The sequence below is a fragment of the Hyperoodon ampullatus genome, assembly GCF_949752795.1.
Source record: "Hyperoodon ampullatus genome assembly, chromosome: 5".
NCBI lineage: Eukaryota > Metazoa > Chordata > Mammalia > Artiodactyla > Ziphiidae > Hyperoodon > Hyperoodon ampullatus.
In genome coordinates, this window is record NC_136918.1 from 73765134 (window position 1) to 73780774 (window position 15641).

At 49.8% G+C, this 15641-nt stretch overlaps 1 pseudogene across 1 annotated transcript; it reads left to right on the top strand.

Annotated features, from left to right (window-relative positions):
• The first annotated feature begins 5491 nt into the window (after window positions 1–5491).
• On the top strand, window positions 5492–9852 carry LOC307053665 (transcription factor-like 5 protein; annotated as a pseudogene). The gene is made up of 4 exons: window positions 5492–6139; window positions 7243–7429; window positions 7714–7876; window positions 9602–9852. The product of its transcript is annotated as a transcription factor-like 5 protein (transcript).
• Window positions 9853–15641: the final 5789 nt, after the last annotated feature.

Below are 15641 nucleotides of genomic sequence, written 5' to 3' on the forward strand. Positions count from 1 at the left end.
ATGGTTTACAGATGCCGGTGCCGTGGGTTTCACCGTCTCTTCGTTATCTGGATCAGAGAGAGACAGAGAGAAGAGGAGAGGGAGGGAGAGAAGAGGAAGACAGGGATGGGGGGACGCATCAGGGCTTGGTCTGCAGGCTTAGCCCCAGCTGTGGGAGCTGCTGCGGCCAGAGCTGGACGGGAAGGACGGGCAGAGGGGAGGGCGTGGAGGGCGAGGTGAGGCCAGGCCGGGCCCCACGAGGATGGACTAGCCCCTCTCACGTGTTTCTCTCTACCTCCAGCCTGGACGGTGCGGACAGCCGGCCTGAGAAGCTGGCACACTTTGTCATAGAGGTTACAGGCACACCTGGCCCGAGGGAGGCTGAGCGGGCCCGGGAGGTGGCGTGGCCAGTGGGGACACTGCCCCCAACAAGGCGAATGCTACGCGTGTGACCCCAGGTCGACCGTCCGAGTTGAAATATCGGTGTGGCTGTTGCTTCCCTTCTGGTCTCCAGATCTCGTGCAGAACTGTCTCTGCTGACCCCCTCAACCGCGAACACGCAGCAGAGGGGCTTCTAAGAAAAGGGGCCCGGCTAGCCGCCCCGCGCCCATCATCTCAGCCCCCGCGCGCCTGCATGCCTTGCTTACAGCCGCCCTTTGAGCCGAATTCCTAAAGGAAGACAGGCACAAAGTCACCTCCCACCCAACGCGACGCCCCCATCGCCACTGTCCCCGCCCCCAGAAGAGGGGACCGGACCTCCCGTCACTTCTGGGTGGGCTGCCCGGTCCTGCAGACCATGGGAATAAGGCCGGCCATTCACGTCGCATCCTACGCGACCAGGGACGAGCAAGGAGGAGAGAACAAAAGCGTGCGGTGGATAAACACGCAGGCACGTTTCCATCAGAAGGAGGACGATGGGCGGCTGTCACAGCCGTCACTCCTGGTGGCAGCCGCGGCGCTGGTACCGACACCGACCCTCCTCCATGAACCCGTCCACGCTCCCTGGGGCCCCGAGCAGCTGCTGGGGGTTCGTGGCCTGGTGGGTGACCCAAACCTTTGCTTCTAACGGGTCTGAGCCTCAGCCGTCGGGCCCGAGGGCATCGCTGTGGCTGTCCACCGGCCTGGAGGATGAAGAGGACCTGGGTTCTCCGGCTCCTCACCCTGGACAGTCGGGCCCTGCCACCCCTGCTTTGGGCCTGAAGAGTCCCAAGTGGCCAGGCCACAGCCTCCACCCACGGCCCCAGGAAGCCTCACTGCGTCCCTGCAAGGAAGCTCTCTTCCCCTCGGGACTGAGCCCTCTAGAACCGAGAGTCACAGGACAGGAAGCACAGATTCTGCGGGGCATCAGGAGAGGTAATAGGGAGAGGGGCCACCCCATTCGCACCCCTTGATTCCAGATCCAGCAATCCTGGAGCAAGAGCACCACTGGTCGCGGAGCCCAGACTGTGTCCTGGGAGACATCGCCCCCGCCCTGCGCCGCACGGGGTTGCCACCAGGCCGGCACAGTAACTGAGTCTTCAAAAGGCCGTCAAGCACACTTCGTAGACTGCCCAAAGCATGCAACGCTGACAACACCAGATGGGGCTGGGGATGTGGAATGACAGGAGCTCTCGTTCACGCCAGTGGGAATTCAGAATGGTGCAGCCTCTTTGGAAGATGGTTTGATTATTTCTTACAAAACTAAGCATCCGCTTATCATACGCTCCAGGAGCACAATCCCTGGTACCTACCCAAAGGAGCTAAAACCCATGTCCACACAAAAGCCTGCACACGGATGTTTACAGCAGCTGTATTCATAGTTGCTAAAACTTGGAAGCAACCAAGATGTCCTTCAGCAGGTGACGGATAAATAAACGGTGTCCCACACAGACAATGGCATATGATTCAGCACTAAGTGAAATCAGCTATCAAACCACGAAAAGACACAGAGGAACCTGAAATGCATTTAACTAAGTGAAAGAAGCCAATCAGAAAAGGCCTCATGATGCCACCTCTATGACACTCTGGAAAAAGCAGAACTATGGAGACAGTAAGAGGATCGGTAGCTGCCAGGGGGCAAAGGGGCAGAGGGATGGGTAGGCAGAGCACAGGGGATATTTAGGGCAGTGAAAGCACCCCGTATGCTATTCAACATGCATGTCCTATACGTATTCTGTTACACTCACACCTCGGTGTGCACTTGAGTGATGGTAGGTGCTACTGTACTTTAATTGCAGGGTCTGCATGTCCACCGCTATTGTATAGGAACATGACTGGTATTAGGATGTTGTTATGTTCTCCGACCTCGCTGAACTCACTGGCTTTTCTGTAGGTTCTGTAGGAGTTTCTCCCTAGGTCATCGTGCTGCCTAGGGAGAAAGTTGACAGTTCCACTTCTGGTCTTCCCACCTGCATGCTCTTCTTTCTCTTGCCCTGTCACGCCGAGTAGACCCTCCAGCACAATGCTGAATAGAAGTGGCGACAGTGGGTATCTTTCCTTTTTCCTCATCGAGAGGGAAAACATTCCGTCTTTTGCCATTTAAGTATGATGTGAAGTGTGGTAATTTCATGTACTCCTTTATCAGGTTGAGGAACTTGCCCTCCATGCTTGGTTTGCCTAATTTTTATTGGGAATCGATGTTAGATTTGCCAGCCACTTTTTTTTTTTTGCATTTTTGAGGTAATCATATGGTTTTCCACTTTGCTCTATGAATATAGTAATTTACATTGGTTGATTTTCAAATGTAAACAAAACTTGCATCCCTGGAATAAACACCACTTGGTTACGATGAGTTATTCCTTTTAAGAAATCTTGTTGGATTCAATTTGCTAAGCTTTTGTTAAGAATGTGTGCCTAGGGGCTTCCCTGGTGGCGCAGTGGTTGAGAGTCCGCCTGCCGATGCAGGGGACACGGGTTCGTGCCCCGGTCTGGGAAGATCCCACATGCCGCGGAGCGGCTGGGCCCGTGAGCCATGGCCGCTGAGCCTGTGCTCCGCAACGGGAGAGGCCACGACAGTGAGAGGCCCGCGTACCGCAAAAAAAAAAAAAAAAAAAAAAAAAAAAAGAATGTGTGCCTATTTGTTCATGTCCAATATTGCCTGTAGTTTTAATTTCTTGTAATGTCTCTATTCTCTATCTGGTTTTGCTCTCCAGCCCTGCTGGTTCCACCGAATCCATATATTTATACAGCGGTGTCATGTCCAACGCTTGCCCGCATTCCTTGAGGCTCACATGGATGCTGTGCTTGGGTCTCTGGCCGTTAGTCCGGAGCCACTAAACTGCCTTTGCCACCCACTGGGGGTCTCCCCCTGCACGATGGCCTGTCCACAGAGCAGCTCCTCCTGTTCTCGAAAGCCAGCCCTTCGCATCGGTCCATGATGCTGTTTACTTATTCATTTATTGATTTTTTTGCATGTTTAGTTCTTAGCTCAGGGGAGCCCAGGTGGGGCCTTTCTCCCGCCCTGACCTGCTCCGCTGGGCTCTGCCTGACCCTACAGCCAGGGTCCTCAGCTAAGGAGGGCTACCCCTGGAGGGCTACACCAGAACCACTTGGAGCCACGTTTAGAGTTTGAAAAAGACATGTTTTATATTTTCTTCACATTTTATTTATCAAAGAAGTCCCACTAAAGCCAGATCATTCTCACGTTTCATGTCTAAATAAAAGAGGGCTCAAAAACTGTTATCTGCAAGGAATCCGCCCAAATCAAGAAACACAGAAAACAATGTAGGTGCCAAAGGTCTTTATTTCCAATAAGCAAAAAACCAAGTCGCATATAATCTTGATTTTATTTTCTTTTTTAAACATTGTAAATGTCACCATACTGCGTGATTTTGCTGCTCAAAGTGGGGTCAACTGATCAGCTGCACACACGTCAGCTGGGGCCTCCTTAGAAAGGTGGCATTCCGGGTCCCACCTAGGCCTGCTGAATTAGAATCTGCTTTTAAACAAGATCCCCAGGGCGAGCCTGTGCACATTACGGTATGTGTTGATGTCACGCTGAGAATCTTCTCAAAGATTTTATCGATATCATCCTATATATATAGTAGTTGTATAATTTTCTTTTTAAATGTAGGTATTTCGATGATCTGAAACTAATTTTTATGTTAGGTGTGAGAAAAAGTGCTCTTTTTCCCCCCCAAACACCTGATACCTTTTCTTGAGTAAGTGGTCCATCATTATCCTGCTGGGGACATATTAAGTCGACAAAAAGAAAAGCAAATTTATATATATTTTGTCTTTTTCCTTTTTTTTTTTTGAAAGTTTTTTGGTTGTGCCACGTGGCATGTGAGATCTTCGTTCCCCTACCAGGGATTGAACCTGCACCCCCTGCAGTGGAAGCACGGAGTCTTAACCACTGGTCCTCCAGGGAAGTGCAGGATGATCTTACCTTGTTCAAAGAAAAGAGACTGCAGAAGAAATGAATAGCACTCCATAGATGTCTGAGCTCTGACAGAATGAGCGATTCAGAGCCTGATGGAAGAAAACTGTGCCTAAATCACAGGCCTTTCTTTAAAGCACGTGGTTCCCATACAGAAAACAGCCACTGGTTGAGATGGGGGTAAGGGTGAGAGGTGGGTACAGTCATCATTTTGAGCCTGCAAAACTAATTCTTCTAAAGACCACGTATTCTATGATACCATTTATAGGACGTACCCAGGGTCGGCAAACCCATAGGGACAAAAAGAAGGTTAGTGTTTAGGGAGTGCTAATGGGTATGGGATTCTTTGGGGTGATGAAAATGTTCGAAAACTGGTTGTGGTGATGGCATGTGAACACACTACCACTGAAGAGCGCACTTTAAAAGCATGAACCCACATGGCACGTGCATTCCAGCTCATCAGTGGCCAGTGTTTGTCCAGTGCATTGATTACACGAGCCCTGCCGGTTGTAGGAGGAACCGTGCACCACGTGTATTGATTTACCTGCCTGAGTTTTCACCTACGTACAGCCTGCCTTGTCACACCTGTATTTGGGGCCGCTGTCTCACCTGTCTACTGTTCGGGCTTACTGCAGGCCTCGTGTCCCGAGAAGGGGGGGACCGCAGGGCACCCCGTGGATACGTGGACTGGTGGTGAAGCGTTACCTAGAGAGGTGTCTCTTGCATGCGCCCTGATACCCGGCCAGGCCCCGGGCGGCCCCGCGGACACTCGACCCAGGTGTGTCTGACCCTCGGACACTGGACTCGGGCGTTTGGCCCCTTGGACATTGGGATCCGGGCGGCCCGGCCCTGCGGACACTCGACCCGGGTGGTCTGGGCCCTCAGGCACTGGACTTGGACGGCCTGGACCCGCGCGCCACGCCCCCGCCACCAGAACCCCGCGCCCCCAACATGGGCGCGCAGCTCGGGAAGGGGCGCCGCGGCGGGGGCGGGGCGGGGGGTGAGTGTGGCCCGCCCTCGGGGTGTGGCCTCCGGGCGGGGCGGGGAGGGGCCGGGGAGGGTCCGCCATTGCGGGCGGGCGGCGGTTTGTGCGTACGCGACCGCCCGGCCTGGCCCAGCCGGCCCGCCCGCGTGCCACACGCCTTTGGCGCAGGCATGTCGGGTCCCGGGCAGCAGGAGCCGCCGCAGGCGGGCGGGCCGGCGGGCCCCGAGGGCGCGGACGCGGCGCTCGGCGAGGCGGGGCTGAGTTTCAGGACCAGCCAGCTGAGCCTTGTGGAGATGACGGAGATCGAGTACATGCAGCTGCAGCACATCCTGTACTCGCACATGGAGGCGGCGGCGGCCGACGGCGAGCTCGAGACGCGCGTCAACTCTTGCTTCCTGGCGGCGGCGGCGCCGGGCGCAGCGGCGGGGGGCTTCGCTGCGGCCGTGGGCGCGGCGGCGGGGTCGCGCCGCCCGTGTACCCGGTGCTGTGCCGCCTGCGCTGGCCGATGGTGGCTTCCCGGGCGCCAACCAGTGCCTGGGCCACATCGACTTCCAGGAGCTGCGCATGATGCTGCTGAGCGAGGCGGGCGCGCCCCGCGCCGCCGAGAAGACGCCGGGCGCCGACGTGCCGGGCGCCGGCGCACCCCGGCCCAAGGCGCCCGACGGCGGCGTCAAGGAGAACGTGGAGGGCGCGACCGAGGTGCGGGCCAAGTGGGCGGTGCGCGTCCGCCTGGAGGACGGCTTCAGCAGCATAGCAGCCGAGCCCCCGCCAGCCCCGCGCGGTGCGGATCCCCCCGAGCCTGGCATGGCGCTCAACAAGTGGGTGCATCCCCCAGGGAGCGGGCCCGGCTGGATCAGGGTGTAGACCAGGGTCCTGTGCAGAGAAGCAGCAGGCTGTGTGCGGGTATAGACCAGGGTCCTTGCAGAGAAGCACCATCGTGGGTCTGGGTGTAGACCAGGGTCCTCAGCAGAGGCCAGCGGCCTGTATCCGGGTGGAACCAGGGGCCTCTGCAGGGAGGCACTAGCCTGGGTCCGGGTGTAGACCAGGGTCCTGTGCAGAGAAGCACCAGCCTCGGTCTGGATGTAGACCCGGGTTTTCTGCAGAGGCCAGCGGCCTCACTGCAGCTTGCATCTTAACAGGGAGCAGACCTCAGTGGGTGTGGAGGCTGAGCTGAAAGTTTGTGTGCTCTGTGCAGGCACAGCAAGCAGATATTAAGTACACAGCCTGCAGCATTACCTTTGCGGTGTGCGCTCTGCGTCTGCATGTGGAAGAGAGATGAGTTGAGATAAGTGCACACGTGTTCCTGAGGAACAAAGGTTTTGTCCCCAAATCACCCACCTAAATGTCAGGAGAGACCTCTGCTTCCCCCTCTGTTGACTCAGGTTGAGGCTGACCTGATCTTGCACAGATGCATCCCCTGGGAGGACAGACGTCATGTTGTGAGTCTTTGAGTGTAAAATGCAGCTTCATCCTTCAGCCAGACTGCCAGCCCATAAGTGATCTCGCAGCAACAACTATCGGAGAGGAGTAGCCTGTCTGCTAGGGTGTCTCCTCAGCTTTCTGTCTGTCCCCACCCTGTAGTTTTCCCCGTTTTGCCCATAGTCGTCAGATTTTGGAGGGTGGCCAAAAAAAACCAGAGATTGGTGTCAGAAGTGTAATGGGAAGGGAGGTGTAACTAAAAGATGACACACAGCCACACCTTCCAATGTGAGGAAGAAAGTTTGAACTTGTCCCCTACAACAGTAGCTGATAATTGCTTTGTAGAGATTTCCATGATGGGGGGCATTCATGGTAACAGATTGGAGTTCCTATCCAGAAAATCAAATGTTAGCCATTAGAGTGTGATAGTGATTGTGGTGTTTCAGGAAACTTACCTGCCACATACTCTTCATGTGTTTCTGGGTTTCTTTTGTCTTGGCAGTTTGGTAACTCTTATTTGCCATCCATCCGGATTAATGAGTGTTCCACTTCATCAGCAACAAAACAAATGTAGAACATGAGTGAAAAATAAAACAGCTGCTGCAACTACTGCTCTTCAATTTACATACCCTCTGTTAACTGCAAATAGTTGCTCTACTAGTGGAAATTCTAATCTTTCACAAACACAGGTAGGGAAAATGATTTGCGAAGCTTTGCTCTTTTGTGTTAAGTGGATAAATTGTATTTTAGTTAGGTCCCAAGGATGTTTTTGTCTTTCATTGAGCTCGATAACTTGTTAAAATCGAGAGTATTTATGTGGTTCGGGGATATTTAAAAATCCTTAGTGCACCTAAAGTTCTTCAAGTTCATGTGAATAACTTTGACGTTACTTCTATTAAAGTGCATTTTATTTGTGCGTAGAGAGGAGATTGTCACCTGTTGATAACGTTCCTGTTGCTTCATTGTTTTCCAGAGTTGTAGTAACTCACGTTCTGTACTTGAAGCTACCAAGCATCAGGATATTGGATTGCCGAGAGCATTTTCTTTCTGTTATCAGAAGTAAATTGAATCCACTAAACAGACTTTGGGTAGTAGAAACAAAGCTTTGCCTGAGCACGTTCGGATTAAATTAGGAGGTAAGCGATAAAACAGAAGCTGGCAGCTGCTCTCTCCTCCTGCCTGATGTCTCTGCCCCCCCTTTTTTTTTTTTGGCCACGGGTGGGGGAGGGGAGAGAGGTGGTTTATAAACAAATGAAAGGATCTCGGAAGCCTGCTTGCATCTTAGGAATCCTTCTGTCCCTCTGCCCAGTCACCTCACTTGGAACATCCTTGCGAATTTTGAACATCACGTTTATACTTGGCCTGGAAACGTTGAGTTTAGGGGCTGCTTTTTCTTAACAGTAACCTCCTTAAACAGAAACATGATAGACTTAGGTACATTTTCGTTACTGACAGCAAATTTAGGGTTTTTTTTTTTTTTCTCTTATTTCATACTTCATGAGTGAGGCAGGAGTCTGAAATCCGCTCAGAGCTTTAGGGGACCATCTGCAGATGGGCAAAGGATTGAGTTGGGAGCAAGAGGCCATAAGGTGATACAGAAAGTCTTAGAAAGAAAGAAACTTCTGAAGGCAAACTTTGCTTACCCCTGACGTTAACCCTCAATCCGTTTTTCCTGGAAAATATTCTTTTTCGAGTTACCCAACAATAACACAGCTCACACTCAGCTTTTCAAGAGCTGATAAAGACAGGGTAGGGATGGAGCTCTCCTTCTTTCTCCCACGCCAGTGATTAATTTTCCATTGTTCTTATGACATTGCTTGTGAAAGTATATGTTAGCATTTGTAAGGTATAAAGGTTAAAATTAAAATAGTCCCTGTACTGACTACTCAGCTGAAGAACCAAAATATTACCAATACTTGTGAATTCCTCTCTATGTCTTTTGAAAAGTTATCACCATTCTGAAATGTGTGTTAAGTGATTCTTTCATCGTAGAGGGTTTGGCTTTGTACGGTACCTCGGGAATTCCCATCACCACAGGTACTTCTTAGACGCCTGCTGTACTGTGATAGAAATTTGACATATTTCTGTAGCACAGGTCAAAGCTATGACGTGATGACTCCTTTTGTGGGGGGAATCTCACTTGTCAGGTGAGGGCGTGTTTAATCCTAAACCACTTAGGTTCTGTCCTCTTCTGAGCATTGCAGTTAGAATATCAGTTGTCATCTTAGAATAATTGCATATCAAGAAAATCTTTTGGAGAAAATATTTCTAGGTTTGTTTTTTTTTTCCCCTTCTGAATATCAGAAAAATCAAACAACTTCTTGGTTTTTTTATTCCTAGATGACAGTTAAAATGGCTCTTGATTTAAAAGGGGGACTTTTGATTGTATTGCTGTATAAGCTGTATTGATTACATAATACCTGGGGTGTTTTTTTTTTGCGGTACGTGGGCCTCTCACTGTTGTGGCCTCTCCCGTTGCGGAACACAGGCTCCGGACGCGCAGGCTCAGTGGCCATGGCTCACGGGCCCAGCCGCTCCGCGGCACGTTGGATCTTCCCGGACCGCGGCATGAACCCGTGTCCCCTGCATCAGCAGGCGGACTCTCAGCCACTGCGCCACCAGGAAAGCCCTCTGGGGTGTTTTAATTTAGTTTATGTTCAGTTGTATAGTTTGAAACCTAGAGCCTTGTGCCGGATGTTTCTATGGAATTTTGGAGTGCTTCTTGTTTGGTTCTGTGTGCTCCTTACCCATTGATGTTTATATCTTGGATCGAAAATAACAAAAAATATATTCAGCATTCACGAGGGTAAGTTTAAAAGAATCAAAAAATTAAAATACCACTTTTTCCTTCTTTTGCAAAGAAGAAGCGCTATGTAAACAAGCAATAAATAAGAGGAGTCGGAGTAGGATACGTCAGTTGGACACAAACATAGAACGAAGAACCCTTGGAGAGCTCCAGAATGTGGGTGAAGGCTCCACATCAGCGCAGGGTGCTTGGCCGTCGGTGGAGTCGCCCCAGGCCGCCCTCGGGGAGCAGAGGCAGAGCGGGCCCCCACGGGGCAGGTCCCAGCAGAGGGAGAGGCACAACCGCATGGAAAGAGATAGAAGGTAATGCGTGCTGTCGGTGGTATACAGTTGTCCTAGACGCCAAGCTGATGAGAGTCAGTGCTGGTAACAGGCACCTTTTTGTAGAAAACAATGGTGTAGGCACTTCTGTGTTCAAGGGAGGGAAAGCTGGCAAGAGTCAATGGTCACCTTGCTTTGCTAGGTGGATGGGGGTAGCCAAGACCACCCCCAGGTTTGAAGATTCATTAGGAGGACTCATGGCTTTGATTTATTTTGGGCAAAGAACCCAGCAAACTCAGCAGAGGCGCATGGGGAGAGGTCTAGGGGCCCCAGGTGCCAGCTCCCCAGAACACCTCTCAGTGGAGCCACTCAGGATGCCTGTCACCCCCCAGCACTGGTGACATGTTCCCGGACAGCAAAGCTCCTTAGAGACTCGGGGCCGTGGATCCTACTGGGGGCTGGTTGTGGGGAGTATTCCCTAGGTGGCACGCGGCCAAATCCCAGACGCCCAGAAGGAAAGCTGGTGTTTAGCATAAGCCAGTGACCAACGGTGGTGGGAACCCCCCCGAAATCTAAGTTCCCAGGTGCTGGCCGGGGCCGCCTTCCTGGGAGGGAGTCTGCCTGCACACGGGGTTACTTAGTTTTGCTTGGTTCTTTTAAGGATATTGAAGAAGGAGGAAGTTACAGCTTATGTAAGTTGTTTTATCTGTGGATTTTATTTGTGCTGTTCTGTGTAGAAGCAAAAGGTGGTTACTTTTTCTGTTATAGCTGGGTACGGGATGATTCCCTAACATAGAGTTAATTAACTTAGTCATTTATTGAGTACTTTGTACCAGTTTCTGTTTTAGGCTCAGGAAATAGAGCATTGAGCAAGAGAAATGTTCATCTCTGAACCTACAGTGTGGAGCGGTGGAAATTTATTTCTTTAAAGGGATATATTAAAGCTAGGCATCTAGATCCCTTTCCTAAGGGTGTGTCCGTACATACACGCCAAGTTATGGGCATCACTGAACTCACCGTGAATCATAATGGGCATGGTTTATATTTATTTAATAAACATTTGCTGAGCACCTACCGTCTGAAAAAAAGCCTCATATGTACTACGTGTTGATGGTAAAAGTTTAAATTCTTGCTCTGCCATTCCCTAGTTTAACAACTTCCTACACATTCTTTACCTCTCCACCTGAGTCTCTCGTCTATACAATAGGTATATTACCTACTGCGTACATGGGACACAGGAAGTAAAGAAGCTGAAATGTAGTGTCTGGCCCAGTGCCTGCAGTTACAGAGCATCTAGTGAATTCCTGCTTTTGTTGTTACCTTAGAAAGTTGCTCTAAAGCTCTGAGCGTACAGGTGGGGAAATAGAAACAAGGGCCGTATTATCTGAACGTAATACGTAAAAGTTAAAGATGGTCTAAGACTCCAGTTGTGATGTAAATCATCCCTAAAAAGAGCAGGTTTGGGGATATTAACCGGCTGGTAGTCTGTGGTCCTTTATGAACCGGGACCCCTGGAGGATGAAAGCTGTGAATCCTAGCTTCTGTGACTTTCTTGGCACCTGGAGGGCAGGTGAGTGAAAGAATGTCCTGCCCAGAAGAAACACACACACAATTTTGCTTCCAGTTTCAGAGGGTTTGGGTCCATCCTTGGTCTAGAGACTTGGACCTGGTCCTTGCTCCTGGCCCAGGAGAAGTAAACAGGAAACTTTCCAGGGAGCGCAACTGGGCTTAGTGGGCCACTGAAGGGGGGCTGGCCGCTGTAGATGAGGCCTTAGTGAAGAGCGTCCGGGTTTGGCTGCTGGTCCCGGCTGTCGTGTAGTCGCTGCCGTTGACGGCAGCACGGGCCTGGTTAGAGAACCGAGCTGAGGCTGGCACTGTAAACGTGGAACCTTTTGCAAAAGAGCCTTCCGTATCGAGATCCTGGGGCAGCGGCCGGCCGAGCGCCCCAGGTCGCCTGGAGTGAGGCCCCTGGGGCTGAGTGCTAAGAGTTTGTCTTCTCCGTTTCCCTTTTCTGTGCCTATGGGCATTTCCATCTTGTGTATTTCGTAATTTGGTCAAGTTCCTTATTTTCCTTGTATATTTAGTTGCCTTTGAAAGCGATCCCTGTGTGCAGTTTGTGCTGATTGGATCATTTCTGGTTATTTATAGTGTGGTTACTCTTTAACATTATTTTTTAGCGATAGACTTGGTTTATTGTAAAAAAATAAAGCTTTTCTATTTAAAACAATGATTTACTGGTTGGCTGTGTGTACGTAATAGTGGTAAACTATTATTTCTATGATTCATTCAAATATGATGAAGGTGTTTACAGCAATAAAAAAACGTAACTGTCACTATCTCTACTCAAAGATTAAATAGGTTAAAAACTTCCGGACATTAATTTTTATGTGTCTTAGGCTTCCTGAATCTTTGTGAAATTTAGTTACATTGAAGTTGTAGATTGTTTCTGGGTCGGATTACAAGACCCATCAGGAAACAGGCTGAAGTGACGTCAGTAGCAACTTGGGGGGGAATTAGAATGTAGGTAGCTTAAACCCTTGTGTCCTTCCTGTTTCCTTAGTGACTTTCCCCCTCTTCCTTGCATGAACATTTTGAAAGATGTGATACCCAAAAGTCTTCCGTGATTTTCCTAAATTATTTCAGTACACATGTTATGCCACAGGTCTGTTCCGACTCTAACCAGGCTTGTGTCCCAGACACTGGGGGCACCTTGAATAAGACAGAGACCCCGTGGGCTGGAGGGAAGCGGCTAAGAGGTCGAGGGTGAATGGACCACCTCCATCCCGGTGTGGGGTCTGGTTGACATGCTGCAAAGATGGCTCTCCCTGCTGTGCAGCAGGGAGACTGGACTCCAGGAGGAGAGGTTGGGGGTGGGCAGGAGTGGAGACACAGACCCTGGTCAGAGGCCGCAGCTGCTCTGCTGTGACTGGCCAGGGCTCGCGGTGCTGGATGTAGGGCTGCTGGGCAGAGGAAGTGGGGATCACAGTGGGGCGTCTGGCTGGAGCAGGTGGGCGGGTGGCGCCGTTTCCTGAGATGGGAAGACGTGTGGACGAGCAGGATGGGGTGGGGCGGAAGCCCCGTTCTGTGTCCCACGGGCTAGGTTTTCAGTGCCCGGGAGGCGTCAGGTGGAGAAGTTGAGAATGAGTAAACGAGTCTGCAAGCAGGTGGTTCTCTTTGTTTTATTTTTCTAATGAGCACAGAGTTCACTGAACACCTGCCCTCCCCTCACCTAGTGTGAGCCGTCAACATTTCCCATGTTTAACACACACGTGCACGCGCACAGCACAATTTCAAAGACAATGACAGATGTCATGACCCGTCACCTCTAAATATTTACGCCTGCGTCGCCCACGTAACGCCAGTGCCGTTTTCACACCTCACAAGGTCGATAGTCATTGTTTTATACCATCTACTACCCAGTCCGTATTCCCATGTCCCCCGGATGTTCTAAAGGTGACTTTTATGGCTGCGTGTTTTTCCAAACCAGCACCCAGCCATGCTCCTGTGTTGCATTCAGTGACGTTTTTCTGTCTCTAAGCTATAGCAGTCCTTCCTACCGCACAGTTTCTATTACGGCACTGAGATTTTGAAGAGATCGGGCCAGACAGGTGCCTGTAGAACCCTGGATTTAGATGATTCGTTGTATTTATTTATGGTAATTAAAAATTTTTATATAATTTTAAACTTGCAGGAAAATTGCAAGATGAGTGCTAAGAGCTCCTTGTGTGCCCACCCAGCTTTACCCAGAACCCCCAGTTGTTCACATTTTGCCCCATTTGTTCTGTCTCTCGCAGTCTCAACCATTTGATGGTAAACTGTGGGCACCATGCCCCTTGATACCCAAACACTTCGGTCTGTGATTTTAAAGACTATTACATTATCTTACGTAACCAGAATACAATGGCCCAAATCAGGACACTTAACATTGCTGTAATACTCTTATCTAATTCAAATTTTGCCTCATGTCCCAATAACACCCTCTACACCATTTTCCCCCGTCCAGCCCCACTGCAGGATCACTGGTGACACAGTTGTTGTGAGGTGACATTTTGGGGTCATGACCTTGAACCCTAGCCAGGCTCTGGGGCTGTGGGGCAGTCTCTCACTCTGTGCTCCCCTCTCCTGTGTCGTGTCACCATCACAGTCATTGGGCAGGACGGTGGCGCTGCCCCCCTGCTTTGTCTTCCCTCCTCCACCTGAAGACGGGCTGGGGGCCGCCCCGCACCCACTTGTCCTTGAGCACCAGCCCCAGTTATCAGGTGCAGCTGTAGTATTACTTCTCCCTTTCCTGTGCAGTAGGAATTCTGTCCTTTTTATTTTAAATTTATTTTATTGAAGTATAGTTGATTCACAATGTTGTGTTAATTTCTGCTGTAGAGCCAAGTGACTCAGGTGTATATATATGTATATACACATATATATACACACACTTATATATATATATACATACATACATTCTTTTTCATATTCTTTTCCATTATGGTTTATCACAGGATACTGAATATAGTTCCCTGTGCTATACAGGGAACTGTAACCCTATATAGGGTTAGGACCTTGTTTATCCATCCTATATGTAATAGTTTGCATCTGCTAACCCCAAGCTCCCACTCCATCAATCCCCCACCCCCACCCCCTTGACAACCACCAGTCTGTTCTCTATGTCTGTGAGTCTGTTTCTCTTTTGCAGATAAGACTGTTCTTTAGTAAGAACAGCATTTTGTCTATTTCTCCCATTTATTTATCACATTGTGATCAGTGAAGATGGTAGTTTTTAGAAGCTTGTTGAGACTTCCATTGTGACCTCTTATGTGGTCAATTTTTTTAAATTCTGTGTTTATTTGGAAAGGATGTGCATTCTCTGTTTGGCGAATTCTGTATGTTTATTAGGTTGAGGTTACGAATTGTGGTTCAGGCCTTTCCTGTCCTCTCTTGTCTGTCAGACCTGTGGTTCTGAGAGCCCCCGTGGCATCTCCCGCCGTGACTGGCCTTGTCCCATGTCTGTGGGGCTCTCAGCGTGGCTGAGTGTCGGGGGCACATCCTCCCACCGGGGCCCCGAGGTTTGTCACCCCGCTTGGTTTCATTAACCCTTTTCCTTTAAGTCTCTCGTCTCTCTGTACAGATGACACCAGTTTTCTTCCTCTTCCTGACTTCCTGGTATAATTTCTTGACATGTAATTGGAACAGTCTTTCTTTTTTCCTACTAAAAATAGTTTTTATTATTGACCTTCTCCTATTTACAAATTTAATGTGAATATCCAACTTTGACCAGAGGTCATCTCAGGGTGTCTGATGAGTTGTAAAAATCCCTTCAAACTCAGGTATTTCGATTATGTTTCGTTGAAATAGACGCTACTTGAGAGAGCAGAGTAACAATTACTAGCTTCCCTTTGAGGCAGTCAAGGGCGGGAGGTGTCCACTTGTCTCCCTCTTTCACGGTCACCCCAAGTTCCCATGAACTGAGTCCCAGGGACCTCGTGAGAGTCTAGATTGAGCTACACCTTAACCCCACTGCTGGCAGAAGTATTCAAAATAAAGACGGGTGCCCAGGGCTATCCACCTCATTTTATGACGATTGTTTAGAAAATCTCTTGAAGTACTTTCTGACATCTGAGAGATGATTCTTGTCTTCCTTCGGACTTCTATTTAGGTATTCTCAAAGGTAAATTCTACCTTCTGAAATATAGGCAAATATTTTATAGTTGGGCTTTGGGTGTCAGAATATAGAAACCAATATATCAAACCATGGTTCATCTTACATTGCATTAAGACCCGTTGAAAATCTTTTAAATTTTGGGAAGGAAATTAGAATGTATTTATGTGCAGATATAGCTTCTG